Source organism: Macadamia integrifolia, chromosome 1, assembly GCF_013358625.1.
Source record: "Macadamia integrifolia cultivar HAES 741 chromosome 1, SCU_Mint_v3, whole genome shotgun sequence".
NCBI lineage: Eukaryota > Viridiplantae > Streptophyta > Magnoliopsida > Proteales > Proteaceae > Macadamia > Macadamia integrifolia.
This window is the reverse complement of record NC_056557.1, coordinates 25,132,525-25,151,486: the sequence shown is the minus strand read 5'-3', so window position 1 is coordinate 25,151,486 and position 18,962 is coordinate 25,132,525. Positions and strand designations below refer to the sequence as shown.

Here is an 18,962-nt window from a genome sequence, read left to right as displayed (position 1 = left end):
TCCTACAAACCTTGTCCTATCAGGAAATGCAGTTGGAAGGCTTTTTGGGGTGGTTGGAAGAATGGAAGTTTAACCATTATCAATTCCTCTCTAGTTGTCATGTGGCAGTTTTTTTTTGCCGTTAAGTAGGACTCTCTAAGCCTATGGACAACGTAGCCCAGCTAAACTGACCCAACATTCTAAGATTCCGCCTGAGCTGCAACTCCCACAGAAACGTCAACTTAAATTCTTAAAATGCAATTTAAGAGCAGAAATCTAGTTTATTTTCTGCAATTAGTCACCAAGGAATGGTACTTATCCATATGTGATTGGGATTATTAGATATATCAGGAATTTACATGAGTTTGGATTAGATGGACTGATATTGACAGAACTAACCCATTTATGTATGAGACATTATTATTGATGCGCAAGACCTAAACATGAGGTTGAGCTTCTGTTTAATTCAGCTGGAAGGGCCTAAGCCCATCCTATTTTAAGAACCCATTCAGTAAACCAATAAGGCAGTCATCCCATATAGGAAGAGATGTAAACGGACCAAATTTGAATACAAAATCCTGGTAATGAACACAAATCAAATATGGACTTTTGACTGTCCATTTACATCCCTTACATTTTTTTTTTTTTTTGGGGGGGGGGGGGGGTGGTTCCTAGTTTGCTCAGACCATATAGCCCTACCTTGTCTCCTCACCTAATTCGGTCATGTGAAAAAGCTGTCATGGGTCTTACCAAAAACTGACATAACCTCAGGTATGAAAAGGCACCAAGTACATAACCACAAGATGTCAATACCAGTGGTGAAAGATCTATGTTATGATGGTTTCTGACCAAGACATGATTTCAAAACACAGTATTTTCTATTAGTGAGGATCTTCTTTTATTCCCACCACCAAAATGAAAGTAGCAGAGGCAAATAATAACAGCAGTGCAAGAAATTTGCATGGTTTTTGTCTGCAAAAAAAACGGTGCAAATCTATAAATGGTGGCAACAAACACCAGTCTCCTTCGACGAACACTGCATGTCCTGGATTTCCTGTTAATAATATAAATCTGTATGTTAATAACTAATATTTAACAACTGATGAAGAATCCATAACTAACGAATGGAGATTGATCGACTTTCCAAAAGTAATTGTTGTCATTACATAGACAATTACAATCATACTTGCAAGGTTACGAATGTGTGTGTGTGTGTGTGTGTGTTGTCTTTTTGTGTGAATGTGATGAAAATAATGCCTTCGCTCCAAGAACATGTAGTTACAGTATGGCATAAATTCCAGAGGAAAGCCTTGACTTAAACAATTCACCTTTGATCAATGAGATCAAAGACGGCTTGAAACCTGAGGACGATGGCCTGTTTAAAACTGTTCAATGATGTATCAAGGTTATCATATCACACGCATACCAAATGAATGGGACCTCTTACTCCTATATTGTTTTGATCATATATGGGATGTTCCTTATAAGTTTATTCTTTATAATATCTGTATTAAGTTACAGACGCACAAAACTTGTAATATCTGTATTATGGATGCACAAATTTTTGTTCTTTCTGGGAATTGATAGTGATTAAGGTTTTCCAGTTTAAACAAAGGACCATCCTAACTAATGTCATAACATAATAATTATCAATACAAAGTAATGACAGCCCCATGTAGGGGCAAACCAGCAGACTCCAACCAAGGAATTCCCTACCCTTTGTAAAAATTAGCTTGCAGGCAGAACATGCCCACAAGGAGCAACAATTCAACATCATCGCATCATATGAGAAAGCATAAAAAGACAATCAACAGTTACACATCAACCAATGGCCAGCCTAGAGTCACTTTCCACAACACTAAGATGAGAGAATGTAGTGGAAAATCAGCAAGTCCCAGGTTTGGCTATCTACAGAGATGCCGCTGAAGAAAATCAACAATTTGAAGACAGTGAGCCACCAAAATAATCGGTGCCTCACTATGATATAAATTGAAGGACTGAAATTAGGTCCAAGCAAAATATATGCATGCAACTGTAGCTGATATGAAAACTATCCTTTTAAATGATGGGGAAAAAATCAGAACAGCGGAAGAAGAAGAAAGCAACATCAAATAAGAGCACAGATTGTTCAGGCTGTGACCCTGGAATTTCTATCACAAAAGCTAAAACAAAGATCCATCAAATTGCCAACCAGCAACCCAAAATTATCATATCATTGATCTCAAAAAAGAAACAGTGCATTACAAAGCTTCTCTGACCACTTATGTAGACTATATGGAACCTTAACCTTCTATTCATATCAAACTTAAATTTAGAAATTTTGTATTCCTAAAACTCAGGAGCTAAGAAATTCGGAAATGAAAACTCTTAAAATCGTCTAGGGAATCTCTACTACTAAAATAAAAAGAAAAAAGGGAAACCAAAATAGAATAAATTGCTATCCAGGGGAAGTGTGGCTTATCATATTACCCCAATAGAAGATAGGTATTCCGATTTTGCGCAAAACAGTAGCTGACCTTCGCACAAGGATTATTGACAAAGAAGAAGAAGAAGCAGCAGAAGCAGAAGCAGAAGATGCTATCCCTTTCCACCAGCATCTTCTCCAATGTTGCAACATTAGAGAATAATGGCAATGGGTAGTGCAACCACGCCAAAACCCACAGCTGCCAGTCTGCCACCGCATATAACTGCTTAGATGGCAAGACTACTGATACAGTTTTCTTGGAGAAAACAGGACCTTGCAATCAGTTGGGAGGAAAAGAAATGTAAAGAATACAAACCCATTAAGCTGCAAACCCTAAATTTATGCAAAGAGAAGCCGTTAAAGGAGGCAAAGCTACAGAGATGAGTAATCACCACTTGAGGGTTTTTTTCCCCTTAAAATTTTAAGACTACGAACAAGCTTCTCTTTCTTTTCATTTTTATTTGGACTTGGCTGTGAATGGATGTTTCTAAATTTTCAGAGGCTCTGGTGGGAGCAGAACCTGTCTGAGAGAGAGGTGGGTGGGGCGGTGGAGCCCCTGCTTTCCTCTAATATTGAAGAGAAAGAGTTGATTGGAGGGGCAGAGAGAGATGGGAGGATGAAGCGGAAGCCTGTTCCTCAATGTGGATGTGAGGATGGTGGGTGAAACAAGGACTGCACCTGTGTGTGTGTTTGTCTCTGTGTGTGTGTGTGTGTGAGAGAGAGAAAGAGAGAGAGAGGACAGGAAGGGGGAAGGGTTGTCTGGTCACAGGTCCATGGTCGCTGCTAATAAGCTTGAAATACACAGGAATACCGTGCCATTAACTATGTGTGCTTCTCCCTTTCTTTCCCTGCATCTTCTTCATCAACAGGGATGGAAATAATTTATCCTCTTCGTCTTCTTTCTCATCGCCTGATCATTGTTCAGCAAATGTTCAAGAAACCAGTGACTACCCAATGATGGGAGAAGAAAACCAGGATTTGGCTCCCTGTTCTTCTATTGCACTGTTGCAGTCATACACCGGAGAATGGGAGAAAAAAAAAAAAAAAAAAAAGGATTCGCCCGCATATTCTTCCATCGAATGTTGTTTGCCAAGTGAAGAGATACCATGGGAGAGGGTATCAGCTGCAACTTTTGGTCCAACGGTTGTATATTGACTGTTTCAATGTATGGAAGGTATGGCAAAGGGTCTCATATGTTGAACTGGCATTATTTTGGGTAATTAGGTAATACGCAAACTCAATTCGGTAGTGGTAGTTTGGAAATATGGGTGTGTATGTAGGTAATGCCAAACTTTAATTTTTTATAACCAAGGTAATCCTCCCACCCCCCCCCCCCCAACCCACACACAAAAAAAAAAAAAAAAAAAATCAATCCAAGAACCTCAACAAGAAAGTTTTACATGAAAATGCTTCTTCCTACTAAGCCCTGGTGCCATAGACTCATCGTTCCCCTGCAGTACTGTCAGAGGGATGTGGAAGCACCTATCAGAACCCAACAAGGACATGAAGTGTCAAAACCGGCCCTCTTTTATTTATAATAGTTGAGATATGAATACAAGTACAATAATGCCCCTATAGACAAATCTACCCTTATACTCATATTATAACACTCCCACTCAAGTTGATGCATGGACATCACACAAGCCCAACTTGCAAAAAATATGATGAAAAACCTTACTACTAAGACCGTTCGTAAGGATAGCTGCTAACTGATCTCCAGACCTACTTCAGCTTCTCCTTGATAAAATGTTTGTTAATCTCTACATGCTTCATGCGATCATACTGAACCGGTTATGAGCAATGTTAATAGCTGATTTTCTGTCACAATACAACATCATAGGCACTTGAATAGGCACACCCAAATCTTGAAGAACACCTTGAAGCCAATGTAACTCACAAATACACCTAGTAACTCACAAAGTCATAGCTTGAAACTCAAACTCTGCACTAGATCAAGCCACCACCACTTGCTTCTAGCTACACCATGTGACAAGTTTGCCACCAACAAAAGTACAATAGCCATACGTGGACCATCGATCATCTAGGGAACCAGCCTAGTCTGCATCAGTATATGCCTCTACACGCATATGATCATAAGGCGAGAACAAAATGCCTTTCCCTGGAGCTGATTTCAAATAGCGGAGAATACGGAACACTGCCTTCATATGAGAAGAATAGGGACCATGCATGTACTAACTCACCAAACTAACAGCACAGGTGATGTCTGGTTTAGTATGGGACAAATAGATAAGTCATCCAACTAGGCTCTAAGATTTCTCATAAGTTATCTATAGTTTTGTTGCCACACTTGAGGAATATTAGTGCTGAACAGGAGGAAGTTTATTGGGGATCGACTGAAGTGTTCTGTTTCCCTGTAGAAGCCTTGCAACAACTCTATTTTCTAGTGCTGAACAGGAGGAAGTTTATTGGGGATCGACTGTAAGTGATCTGTTTCCCTGTAGAAGCCTTGCAACAACTCTATTTTCTAGTGCTGAACAGGAGGAAGTTTATTGGGGATCCATCGATCTGTTGCCCTGTAGAAGCCCTGCAACAACTCTATTTTCTATTTCGGAGTATTCTTAACAGTGCTGATCTTCAGATTGGGCTGATGATTATGTAATTCCACAGGGCAACCTCACAACTTCAATAGGGCAGGAGATCACCTCAATCGAATCTTTGTAAACTCCCTTCTGTTCAACACTAATAATTCTTAGGTATAGTGACAGAACTGTAGATAACTTAGGGACAATCTCATAACATGAATTAAAATTGAACGGAAAAGATTGGATAAGAAGAAGAATAGAAAAGAAAGAGGTGGAAGAAGGGGATATGACCAAGGCCTCTCACACATGGCCTTGCTCAGTCTCTCACTAACCTTAGGTCTCTCACCATGACTATATCTCATAACAACACAAAGCCAAGCTTCTCTTCAATACTCAAATCGTGGTGGGTTGTTGTCTCCGATAGAGAGGTATGATTCTATATTTGTTGTTGTGGATCATGTTTCCAAGATGGCGCATTTCATCCCGTGCAGGAAAACACTTGATGCAAGTTGCCTAGCCAAGCTCTTCTTCAAAGAGATAGTGTGTATACATGGGTTGTCACAGTCTATTGTATCTGATAGAGATGTGAAGTTTAAGAGTTACTTTTGAAAGACTCTATGGATGAAGAGTAACACAAAGTTGAAGTTCTCTACGGCATTCCCCAAACTGACAGTCAGACAGAAATTGTAAATAAAAGCCTTGGCAATTTGCTCCGTTGCCTAGTTCGTGATTGTGAAGACTTGGCCTTCTATTCTTGACATTGCTAAATTTGCATACAACAATTTTGTTAACCGCACCACTGGTCGCACACCATTTGAGATTGTTCTTGGCCACCAACCTCAATGACCGGTTGACATGGTATCATTGCCACTTCATGCCCGTGTTAGCGTTGAAGCGAATGAGTTCCTTGGGCATATAACAAAGGTACACGCTAATATCCGTCGTCGCATTGCAGTTAGCAATGAAGGCCATCAAGCAACAGATAAACGGCATCGCCTCTATGTGGTGTTTCAACCCAATGATATAGTTATGGTTCGAATTCCACCTGAGTGTTTCCCTCCTAGTACCGTGCACAAGCTCCATCCTCCAAATATGGGTCCTTATAAGATCTTGAAGTGTATTGGTCCCAATGCCTATATGTTAGAGTTGCCTCCCAACATAAAGATCAACAATGTGTCCAATGTTGCCGATCTTACACTCTATGTGGGCCATCATTCCGATGAAGGAGATACGGAGCATATCTTGAGGCCTCCGCAATTTGTGACCCTACAGATAATGTTATTGAAGAAATCCTTGACAATAAGTTCAATATGGTTCGTGGTGAAAAGGGTTACTATTCGTTCCTTGTCAAAAGGAAAGGCTGCCCCATCAACAATAGCACTTGGATAAATGCCGACGATTTTCAGCCACTTAATACAGATCTCTACGAGCTCTACATGTCCTTCATCCATTCGTCGGAGTCGAAAGATTTTAAGAGGGGGGAGCTAAAGTAGACACATATTCGCCTACACTACCGAAGGAGGAAGAAGGCCAGCCAGCACTTGGGCTGATCGAGCCCAGCTGACACTCATAGTTTTGACCCTTTGCTGGTCACATCAGCAGCCATTGAACCAGCATGGGATGCCCTTGGAGTATGCATATTTTATTTCTTGTTTTGGACTTCTAGAAGCCCCCACAAGCTGCCATCATTTCATCCTTACAGCAGCAATCCAGAAGCTGCCTTTGAATCACCTCTACAGCTGTATTTTGTCTTTTGTGCTTGACTGATCAAACCTTAGTTATACAAGTCAAGTTAGCTTCTAGAAAGTCTCTTTTGTTTGTCTCTTATGTAACCTTAAGTCTTCAAGTTAGTGGCTAGTTGCCAAAGTATGTTAGTTTCCTTTCGATGTTAGTTTCCTAATTGGTTAGATTCTATTTTGCAAAGCTATGTACCCACCATAAAAGAGAGATTGTAGCTCCAAAACCTTTGGAGATAGAATGGATCAACAGCTCCGATAGTTGTGTGCAAAACCTAGGCTGAGATAGCCATATCCCACCCACATCTATCACAACTCCATCTATATCTTTCTTCTTCTTATTTACTTCTTATTTTTTATTGTGAGAGAGTGATTAGAGAGAACTTTTATCACACCTGAAGGCCTGAATCTAGATAGAAAATCCACTTGAAGAATCAGCCACCAAGCCAAAATCGATTTCAGTTGTCAAGGTTTTGAGCCTTGATCGATTATACTTGGAGCCCCACTTCGGCAAGTCTGATCCAAGACCCCTTTGGAGGGTTTGAAGACCACTTCGGTCCCTCCAAAACCCTGAGTTCTGAGAAATCGATCCCAGTGCTGCTACCCTTCTCCAAAGCCTGGTCACAGTTTCATTGGTGGACTTCCAGAAGTGTTTTGGGATTGTTTTTTATCAGGTGTAATACCCCTCTAAATTGTGAGTTTCAGTTCAGCCCTATTCAAGGTTCTATTGTTGCTCTAATTGATTCCCTACTCTGAGATCAGATCTGTGATTAGTTGTGAGTTGTTTTACTACTAGGGTTTGTTTACCTAGGGTGAACCTAGCTTACATTAAGGAGACAGTATACCTTGATATAATTCATCATTCTTTGATTTAAAGGATCATTACATATGAATTGAAAAAGTGTCTTTTGAAGAAAGAATCTAACCACACTCTTGTATTGCTCTTGAATAGCTTTTTCTTTCTACCTTTTTGAATGTTCATGATCTTGATCATCTTCTTCAACAATAATTTTAATATTCCAGGAAACTAAATCTCTATTTTGTTGAAAAAGAAAACCTAAAAAACATTGAATCCTCTCTCACATTTCATTTCATCCACCAATACAACAACTACTCAGCCTTATCCCAACTAAATGGGGTCAGCCACATGGATCCTTGCCCTCCAATCAGCTATATTCGATGTCATCCTTGTTATAAGGCCTAAGCTATGCATGTCTTTCCGCACCACTTCTCCTATGGTCATTTAGGTCTACTCTAGTTCCTTAAATTTGAATCAAACCACTCCTCTGTACTGGAGTATTCAGAAGCCTCTCTTGAACATGGTCATGCCACCTCAAATGACTTTCTCGTAGCTTATCATGTATCGGAGCTACTCTACATCAGCTCTAATAGGATTATTCCTTGCTTTATCCTTTCTGGTTTCAACACACATCTATATGAACATCCTCATTTCCGTTACACTAAGTTTATTCACACGATGCTTCTTAACTACCCAACATTCCACACCATACATAATCGCCAATCGTATGACTATCCTATAAAAATTTCCTCTAAGTTCTAGATGACCATGTTGATCACATGGCACTTTAGACTCACCTGTCCACTTCATCCATCTTATTTTAATTCTCTATGAAACATCATCTTCTATATTACCTTCTTTATTAATGATTGAACCCAGATACATAAAATAATCACTTTATGAAATAAAGTTGCACACCATATATCTATGTCCATTCTACTTATCTTTAAACCTTTTGATTCCAAGTTTGATCTCCATAACTTCAAATTGGTGTTCCCTGCTTTTGTCTTATCCAACAAAACAATATCATCAGCAAAAAGCATGCACCAAGGAATCTCATTTAAAATGTCACTGTAATTCATCCATGATAAACAAAAACAAACAAGGGCTTAGAGCTAATCTTTGATGTAACCCAATTGCAATTGGGACTTTACTACCTTGAACCCCCCACCCTAAAAAAAAAAAACAGTTCTTAGTTCTTACACTAATCATCACACCATCATACATATCTTTCATTTTGTCCACATACTTACATTAAACACTTCTAAATATATAAGTTACAAAATTTTCAATGTTACATGATTTACAAAATTTTCAAAGTTAAGTACCTCATTCATTAGGTGCAAGAGAGTAACTTAAGTATTGTGGAGGCCAAACAAAATTACTGAGCACCATGACAGTACTTGTCCGGAATGCTAATCTCCAAGAACCATCTTTGCAAATCTTTCTACAGCCTTCCCAAGCTGCCTTCTTCATCTCTTCTATATTTGATAACTTCACTCTAACATCTATCACACAGTACCTAAACAAGAAAACACTAGAGACTTTCATAAAACACTTAATTTTAGTTCAGGACATAAAAACCTTGAATACCTAGACATTGTGATGGGGACATCCACGTGTACCAACGCTGTAAGCGCAAGACCCAATCACGTTTGCACTCTATTTGGTTGGAAGAAGGTCTCACAGAAGGAAACTAGAGGAAAGAAGAAGGAAGAAGGAAGAAGGAAGAAGGAAGAAAGAAGAAAGAAGAAGGAAGGAGAGAGAATCGTTCCAGCCTTCCTACCGCTGGATACGACTCTCTCCTCCCAATCGGCCAATATCTGTGGCTCCCACCAGATCTTGTTTACTTTAGTAGTTTTGCTTTTCAGAATCTTATTATTTAGTTTGATTAAATAGGAAATTAGATATTTATCTTATTGGTCTATTAGGTAGTTTCTTTATTTCAGAGATTGTGTTCCTAAAGTAATTCCTTTTTTTTTTTAGTGTTATTTTCCATTATATTTGCATGGCCATTGGCCATTAGTTTTTTTTAATGAATGAAAATTATTGAAGCAAAAAGAACAGCCCCAACCCCCCATGATTTCTCTCTCTCTCTCTCTTTAGTCTCTCTCTTTCTCGCTGTTCTCTCTCTTCTCGTCTCTATCTCTCATCCTCTGTCTCTCTCGGTTACAGCTGAAGGCTCCATCACTCATACAAGCTCCATCAGAACTATTAATGATCACTTCAACTACAAGCTGGATTTTCACCATCAACCAAAGTGGATCGCACCTCTGTATTTTTTGGAAGACCTTGGTCTCTTTTCTAATCCTCAGATCTGGACAGCAATAAGGTAAGTAAGTCCCTTCCCCCTTCCACCTCCATTGATTCCTTTGTTACCTTCCCATCCCCTCCACCGAAATCTGAAACCGTCCTCTGTTTTCAAGCCTTTTGTTTTCTATTGTCTTTAAAGAATCCCTGTTGATTTACTTTTACTAGCTGGCTGATTTCAGAGAACTGCATGATTTTCTTATCATGCTTTGTGTCTTGGCTGATTTGTGCTAAACCTAACATATACATGCTGCTATGTTCCCTTACCCATATCCCCATTTGATGCTTAAGTAGTTTATGTGTTTTTCTGCTTAAACTAATATTGATCATTGCTGCTCTGTTAATTAGTCCATTATTTTGCATGCTAAATCTGTATTATTGCTAAGCTCCATTGAACCTAACACAATCCAAGCCTTATTGAGATTATCTTGTTCTAATTGAGTAGTCCATGTACGAAACCTAGTTGTCTAGGCACCCTCCTACATCATCTTGGTATCAGTATAGTTGTCACGGCGTCAAATCGATCCAAGGCGGTGGAGGGGTGGCTAATCGATTTGGCGATGAATCGCCCGTTATGGCGTTGCCATGGCGATTAAATCGCTCGTGTCATTTTTTATTTTCCCTATTTTCTAAAGTTCTTTAGTATGCTACTTTTTTATTTCCCCTATTTTCTAAAGTTATTTAGCATGCTACAAGCCTACAATATATACCCTATAACATCAAGTATTCAAGTTGTAAAGATATAAAACAGAATAACAGAGTATGTTAACCAGTAACATTAACATTAAGTATACAAGTTGTAATGATATAAACACTTTATAAAACAGAGTATATAAGATTATTAGTTAACCAATAACATTAACTAATTCTATATTTCTATTTATGCTGTTATGAAACATAGAAGAAGGAACAGAGAAGGAGAAGAACAGAAGAAGAAGAAGAATCAGAATTCAGAAGCAGAAGACGACGAAGGAGGAGAGAACTGAGAAGGAGAGAAGATCAGAAGATGGAACAAAGAAGGAGAAGAACTGAAGAAGAAGAAGGAGAAAGAGAAAGAGAAGCAGAGAAGAAGAAGAATCAGAAGCAGAAGACGAAGACGAAGAAGGTGGAGAGAAGGAGAGAAGGAGAGAAGAAGAGAAGAAGGAACAGAGAAGGAGAGAAGAAGAGAATAAGGAACAGAGAAGGAGAAGAACTGATGCAGAAGAAGAAGAAGAAGAAGAAGAAGAAGAATCAGAAGCAGAAGACGAAGAAGGAGGAGAGAAGGAGAGAAGAAGGAATAGAGAAGCAGAGAAGAAGAAGAACTGAAGCAGAAGAAGGAGAAAGAGACGCAGAGAAGAAGAAGAATAAGAAGCAAAAGACAAAGAAGGAGGAGAGAAGGGGAGAAGAAGAGAAGAGAACTAGACGTGGCAGAGAAGGAGGAGAGAAGGACTAAAGAAGAAGAAGAAGAAGAAAGAGAAGCAGAGAAGAAGAAGATGAAGAAGATGAAGAAGACGAAGGAGAAGGAGAAAGACGTCGCAGGCCCTTACCTTGCTCTTGCTGCTGGAGAAGGAGAAGGAACTCACAGGCAGAAGGCTTCGAGGGTTCACTGGTCGCAAGCGGAAGGCTTCGATCGGTCGTCAAGGGTTTTGTTCTCTTATTTCACCAGCCAATAAAAATCTAAGAAAGAGAATATTCAATATTGTTAATAAGTATAAAATAACAATTTGTTAATAAGTATTAAAAAAAAAAAAAAAAACCCAACACAAAAAGCGATCACCCAATATATCAGGCATGCAATGGTGTCCATGGCGCTGCCATGGCGACCGCCATTTCTGACTCCCATAAATCGTAGCACTACCATGCCCTGGGATTTCCGCCAAGACGCCAAATCGCCGCCTAGGCGACGCCATGACAACTATTGGTATATTGGTATCAGAGCATGGTTTTTGGTTGGTCTTGTTATGATTGGGTGTCGTTACTGTTTACATGTCTTGTCTGTTGAGTCTGAGCTAAAGGAGTGTTACCTTAGGTTAGAGGACACCCTCTTTCTCAGTTTGGCGGGACCAAATAGCATTGGACACTATTCCCACCAGAAACACATTCTTGAGAGGGAAATCTCTGACCTTAGGATCGAGAGGGCCAACTACCTGTCTCAATTGGAGATTCTGAGTAGGTCTTGAGTCATTGTTGGCAACCATACCTTGGCTGCCCACTTTCTTTATGTCCACCCGTAGTGGTAGAGCATACCAGGACATGTCTGGCCCTCCTAATACTGCCATTCAGCATGAGCAATGGGCGAGAGCCCTCCAACAGAACAAAGAGTTCCTAAGAAACCTCCAAGCTGAATTAACTGCTAGTAGGGCTGAACGGGAAAACACTGTTGGCTGATAGGGACACACTGTTGGCTGATAGGGAAACATTGTTGGCTGATAGGGAAGCACAGGCTATTTGTCTCCTGATCGTTACCACTAGGCTTGCCGCCCTTGAGACAAATGCTCTAAACTCAGACGGACGACAAGGCCACAATACCTTAGGCACTGGACCTAGAACAAGAGCCCCCAACCCTGAGATAGAGAACAATGACAACCACACTGATGGTTATGACCGGATAGGGGATAATTTTCTAGGCACAAGGCGTGGTAGAGGTCAGGAAAGGGGTCGAGGACAACCTGCTCCAAGGCACCATACCTAATATGGAGATGAGGATTATGAGCATTATGATATGGGCTTTGATGTCAAGCGGATGATTAAGGTAGATGCCCCTACCTATGATGGTCAGATTGATGCTAGGATCCTTCTAGATTGGATTAAACAGATGGATAGATACTTTGAGTTTTATGATATGCACGAGGAAGTCTGCTTCAGATTTGCTAAGTTCAAGCTTATCGGAGCTGCCCAGGACTTCTGGACACACCTAAAGTACAAAGAGGCCAACCTAGGACTTGAGCCAATCACAACATGGGTAGAAATGCAAGAGAGGCTCAAGAGAGAATTCTTTCCTATCACCTATAGGCTACAGTTGTTGAATGATATGAATACCCTGAGGCAAGGAAAACTGACTGTGACCGAATACATAAGCAAGTTCAATGAGTTGAAAATTATAAGCCGTATTCGGGAGGATGTTGAGCAAACACTTTATAGATTCCTTACTAGGGCTCAACTCTGAAATACAGCCACGTATGGCACCCCACCTGGTGCGAGACGTTCCACAGGCCTTCCGGGTAACCCTTGATGTGGAGTCCTCCATGAAGACTTATTCTCAGAGGAAGAGCTTTCAAGCTGGGGAGTCCCACTTTACGAAACCACCCTAAAGCTCAACTGGATTCCTAAAACCCCCTGCTGCACCACAAAGACAATTTGACAATAGGGGAAAAGGAATCTTGGGAGAAGCACCCAAGAGTAGTGGGCAACAACAATGCTTCAAGTGTCAAGGGTATGGTCACTTCTCTAGAGAGTGCCCCAACAAAAACCTATATGTGAGGGAGCAGACTCCTGAAGAAGGTGACCAAGAGGGCTTTCAGGACAATGAGTATGAAGACCATAGGCCAGATGAGACCATATCTGATGAGGACGCCAAGGAGGCCAGTGACCTCAAAGCTCAGTATTGTGCGATGCATGGTCTCACAACCTAGAAGTAACGATGATTGGCGGCAAACTAATATTTTCATCACTTACACGTCATCAGGGCAAAAAATGCCACGTCACCAAAGACAGCGGGAGTTGCATTAATGTGGTCGCCAAGAGCATTGTTGCTTGAATGGGCCTCAAGCCCGAGCCCTACCCGAAGCCTTACAAGGTTGCCTGGGTAGATCAGTCCACTATTCCCGTTAATCTGAGGTGTCTAGTTCCCCTACACTTTGCAAGATATGAGGATCGAGTGTGGTGTGATGTCCTAGAAATGGATGTTGCCCACATCATCCTAGGTAGACCCTGATTATATGACCAGGATGGATCAAGTTCAAAGGAACTTTCATGAGTGATCAAGTCATCTTCTTAGGGTTTATTGTGTCAGCCCAAGGAATATCTACTGACCTTGAGAAAGTGAAAGCGATTGTAGAGTGGCCTGAGCCAACTAATTTCCATAAAGTGCGAAGTTTTCATGGCTTAGCCGCTTTCTACAGGAGGTTCATTTACCGATTTAGTTCCATTATGTCTTCTATCATGGATTGCATAAAAAAGGAGTTTCAATGGACTAAGAGTACTACGAAGGCCTTTAATGAGATTAAAAAGCTTATGATTGAGGCCCCCAATCCTGCGCCTCCCAGATTTTTCTAAGTCTTCGAAGTGAACTGTGATGCATCTGGTATTGGAATAAGTGGTGTCCTAGGACAAGGACACCCTGTTGCCTACTTTAGTGAGAAGCTTAATGAAGCTAGGCAACGATATTCCATATACAACAAAGAATTCTATGCGGTTGTCCAATCACTGCGCTATTGGCGACATTACCTTCTACCGCAAGAATTCGTGCTATTCTCCAACCACTAGGCTTTGAGATACCTGAGCACCCAAAAGAAACTAAACCAGAGACATGCTAAGTGGGTCGAGTTTCTCCAAGAGTACACTTTTGTACTCAAACAAAGACCTGATGTCGAGAATACCGCTGCAAATGCACTAAGCCGGGTAAACATGTTCCTCAGTTGCACAAATGCTAGGAGTCAGGCTAGTGTGTTGCTCCAGACCATGAGTGTAGAGGTTATAGGATTCGAGCGAGTCAAGGACCAGTACCTCACCTGTCCTGATTTTACTGAGTTGTTCACTTCCTTGAGTGGAGGTAACCTTGTCAGCCGCTCAGACTACCTACTTCGGGAGGGCTTCCTTTTTAAGGAAAGCAGGTTATGCATTCTCAGGACCTCACTCCGAGATTTCCTGATCTGGGAATTGCACTCTGGGGGAGTCGCTGGCCATTTCGGTCGAGATAAGACCATCACCCTCGTTGAGGAGCGATTCTTTTGGCTAAGACTAAAGAGGGATGTTGCTAGAGTTGTGAGTCAGTATAGGACATGCCAAACTACCAAACAACAAAAGCAGAACACGGGATTGTACACTCCCCTACCCGTTCCCCATGCCCCTTGGCAAAACCTTAGCATAGACTTCGTGTTTGGTTTGCCAAAAACTTCGAGAGGCCATGATTCTGTTTATGTGGTTGTAGATCACTTCTCAAAGATGACCCATTTCATCCCATGCTCTAAGACCCCTAATGCGTCCATAATAGCCAAGCTTTCTTTAATGAGGTTGTCAAGTACCATGGGTTGCCCCTCACCATAGTATCCGATAGGGATGTTAAGTTCACCAGTCATTTTTTAAGGACCCTATAGCGGATGATGGGTACCAAGCTCCTTTTCTCTTCCGCCTTCCACCCTTAGACAGATGGATAGACTGAGGTTGTCAATAGAAATCTGAGAAATTTGTAACATTGCCTCATAGAAGAACACCTTACCAGTTGGGATCGAGTCCTTAGCCAGGCCGAGTTTGCATATAACAGTTCTAAGAACCGTACCACTAGTCTATCACCCTTTGAGATTTGTTCAGGATACCAACCCCGGGCACCTATAGACCTTGTCCCAGTTGTGTCCAGTTCTAAGACCTCCCCGTCACCGAATCTTTTGCTCAACATATGCATAATTTGTATGTAGGTATAAGAAGACAGATAGCACTGAGCAACGATCAATACAAGTCAAAGGCAGATGTGCACAGAAAGCTACAAGAGTTTCAAGAGGGAGATATGGTGATGGTTAGAATCAAGCCGCAGCGTTTTGTTAGGGGAAAGGCGAGTAAACCACGTGCTCGTAGCACAAGTCCTTTCAAGGTACTTAAGAGGATAGGTGCCAATGCTTATGTCCTTGATCTACCAGCTAGTATGGAAAATCAGTAACATTTTCACTGTGGAAGACCTTGTCCCATACCATGGTGCCTCTACCATTACCCCCTTTTACCCTGATGGCCTTGAGGACTTCCCTTTAACCCTTGATGAGAGTGCTGAGCCAACCCAACCACTTCCCCCAACCTCCTAACCACCTATACCTAAGGTCACGAGAACTAAAGAGATTGAAAAAATCCGTGATGAGAGGATTGTATCCACACGTACAGGAGGTTCTAGAGAGTTTTTTTGTCAAATAGCGTGGGCGTCCGAAAATTGACAACACTTGGATCACAGTGCAAGAAATCCAACAACTAAACCCGGATCTGCTTGAGTACTACATGAGCCATAATTCACCGAAGGTGAATTCTTCCAAGCCGGGGAGAGTTGATGGGGACATCCACGTGTACCAGCGGCGTAAGCGCAAGACCCAACCACGTTTGCACTCTATTTGGCTGGAAGAAGGTCTCACAGAAGGAAACTAGAGGAAAGAAGAAAGGAGAGAGAATCGTTCCAACCTTCCCAGCGCTAGATACGACTCTCCTCCCAATCGGCCAATATCTATGGCCCCCACCAGATCTTGTTTACATTAGTAGTTTTGCTTTTCAGAATCTTATTATTTAGTTGTTTGATTAAATAGGAAATTAAATATTTATCTTATTGGTCTATTAGGTAGTTTCTTTTAGAGATTGTGTTCCTAAAGTAACTCCTTTTTTTTTTTTTAGTATTATTTTCCATTATATTGTAGGCATTAGCGATCAGTTTTTTTTTTTTAATGAATGAAAATTATTGAAGAAAAAAGAACAGCCCCAACCCCCCACGATTTCCCCTCTCTCTCTCAATCTCGCTTCTCCCTTTTCTCTCTCTCTCTCTCTTTCTCGTTGTTCTCTCTCTCTTCTCGTCTCTCTCTCTCTCATCCTCTGTCTCTCTCGGTTACTGCTCCATTGCTATATCTATTGTTCGCGAACTGCTGAAGGTCCATCACTCATACAAGCTCCATCGGAACTATTAATGATCACTTCAACTACAAGCTGGATTTTCACCATCAACCAAAGTGGATCACACCTCTGTATTTTTTGGAAGACCTTGGTCTTTTTTCTTCTCCTCATATCTGGACAGAAATAAGGTAAGTAAGTCCCTTCCCCATTCCACCTCCATTGATTCCTTTGTTACCTTCCCATCCCCTCCACTGAAATCTGAAACCGTCCTCTGTTTTCAAGCCTTTTATTTTCTGTTGTCTTTAAAGAATCCCTGCTGATTTACTTTTACTAGCTGGCTGGTTTTAGAGAACTGTACGGTTTGCTTATCATGCTTTGTGTCTTGGCTGATTTGTGCTAAACTTAACATATACATGCTGCTATGTTCCCTTCCCCTTATCCCCATTTGATGCTTAAGTAATTTATGTGTTTTTTTACTTAGACTATTATTGATCATTGCTGCTCTGTTAATTCATCCATTATTTTGCATGCTAAATCTGTATTATTGCTGAGCTCCATTGAACCTAACCCGATCCAAGCCCTATTGAGTTTATCTTGTTCTAGTTGAGTAGTCCTTGTAGGAAACCTAGTTGTCTAGGCACCCTCCTACATCACATTGTACTATAGAGACTGCACATATTGGAAGCTACACTGTCTTTCTCTGATATATTTAAGGTTTTGTGTCCACTACAAAGATGGTCAAATATGCAAGTTGAAGGAATGCTCTAACTGTTGGTAATTTGCTGCATGCGTTGAGAAGAGTCTTGAAACTTGAGATTTGGAACCAGACGAAATTTATATTTGTCGCTAAATACCTTATGTTATAAAAGCACTCATCTCATGAGTTCAGGTCGAAATTTTGACTCCAACTTGACTGTTTCAAAATATGTCGCCAACTTTTGCCTGCATACCACAAAATTAGTGAAAGACTCCTATTTTCGCTACATCATCACCTCTAGTCCTCTGAAGATCACTCCAAGGGCTCCCATTATTGAAGATCTACACACTTACAAGGTTGAAAAGGTAAACCACTTTACCCAAAACCTTAAAAAAATAGTAACATAAATACATGTTGGTTAGCGATAGACTTTTTATATGTTACACACCAAAGGCCGATCTATCACATCACGGTGTTAAAAAAAAAATTAGTTTATAATTAATTATTTTATTTTCTGGTTTAGAAAATACATTTTCCATCAACATAAAATTAAAAAGAATATGGTTAATATAGCTTTGATGGAACTCTATCATATATATGTTAATCACCATTGGCCAATTTACGGCTCTATTGGATCGAAATTTTTTCCCAACAGGTAAATAATTATTTTAATTTTCAAAAAATATGACAAATAATTTAATAACTTTAAAAAAAATAGAGAAAAATATTCTGTTTTGATTTGAAAAACAGTTTTAAAGCATACATAATGCTTGTTATGTTATACCATATTTGATTTTGTTGCACTATGCCATTATATTATTGAAAAAAAATTGATTAAAAAATATTTTATGTAAAAAAAATATAAGTAGATACCATATACTTTTAGTTGTCTCATATGATATGCCTATGTTAATAATGACTTATTTTTTCTATGCATCAGTATTAGAGTGATATATAATGGCTGACAGAGAAGGCGACGAGGAAGGCAAGAGAAGAGGGAAAGGAGGTGGGAGACGTGATAGGAGTCGTGATAGTGAAGAGATTGCACAAAAACATGGAGTGCCAATTAATGGTGATAAAAGAAAAACAAAGTGCAGCTACTATCACAAGAAGATTATCGGTGATGGGACCGCAAGACTTAAGCAACATTTGGTTGGAAATTACTCAGATATTGCTACATGGACTAAAGTACCTGATCATATTGCTAAGTCATAGCTTAAGACATTAACGGAGTGAATAAGAAAAAAGCGACAAAGGAAAAGGTGAGGGTAGAATTTGAGGAGGCACTTCATGCTCTCATGCAACGTTATGATGATGATAGTGATGACCCTATATATGTGCCTAATGATATACAAACAAAGGAAGAAGCTAGAAATTGAGGCGGGCCCAAGCGTTGAGCCGAGGCAGTCTTCGTGAGGAGGAGGATAGACAAAGATACTAGAGGAGCAACTAGTCCGTCTAGAGTAGGAGGTAGTGGATTTTCATAGCCTCCTTTACCATTTAGGAGAACACATAGTACAAGGGCTGCCCCAGCCCCACCTCCACCTCCAGTAGTACCACCACGCGTAAACCCGTACTACAACAGTATCCTTGTAGGTACAGAAAAAAATGCAACCAGCAACGTAAGATAAAGGGGATGTGGACTAATATAAAGGCTTAT

The 18,962-nt window shown here is 40.5% G+C and overlaps 1 protein-coding gene across 1 annotated transcript in view; it reads right to left on the bottom strand.

The window, feature by feature from the left end:
* Nucleotides 1-835: 835 nt before the first annotated feature.
* LOC122082163 (NADH dehydrogenase [ubiquinone] 1 beta subcomplex subunit 7-like) overlaps nt 836-18,962 on the bottom strand; it is a 29,440-nt gene continuing 11,313 nt past the window's right edge. Inside the window, exon 2 of the mRNA XM_042649643.1 lies at nt 836-1,033. The gene's annotated coding sequence lies outside the window, so the exon portion shown is untranslated. The remainder of the gene's footprint in view (nt 1,034-18,962) is intronic.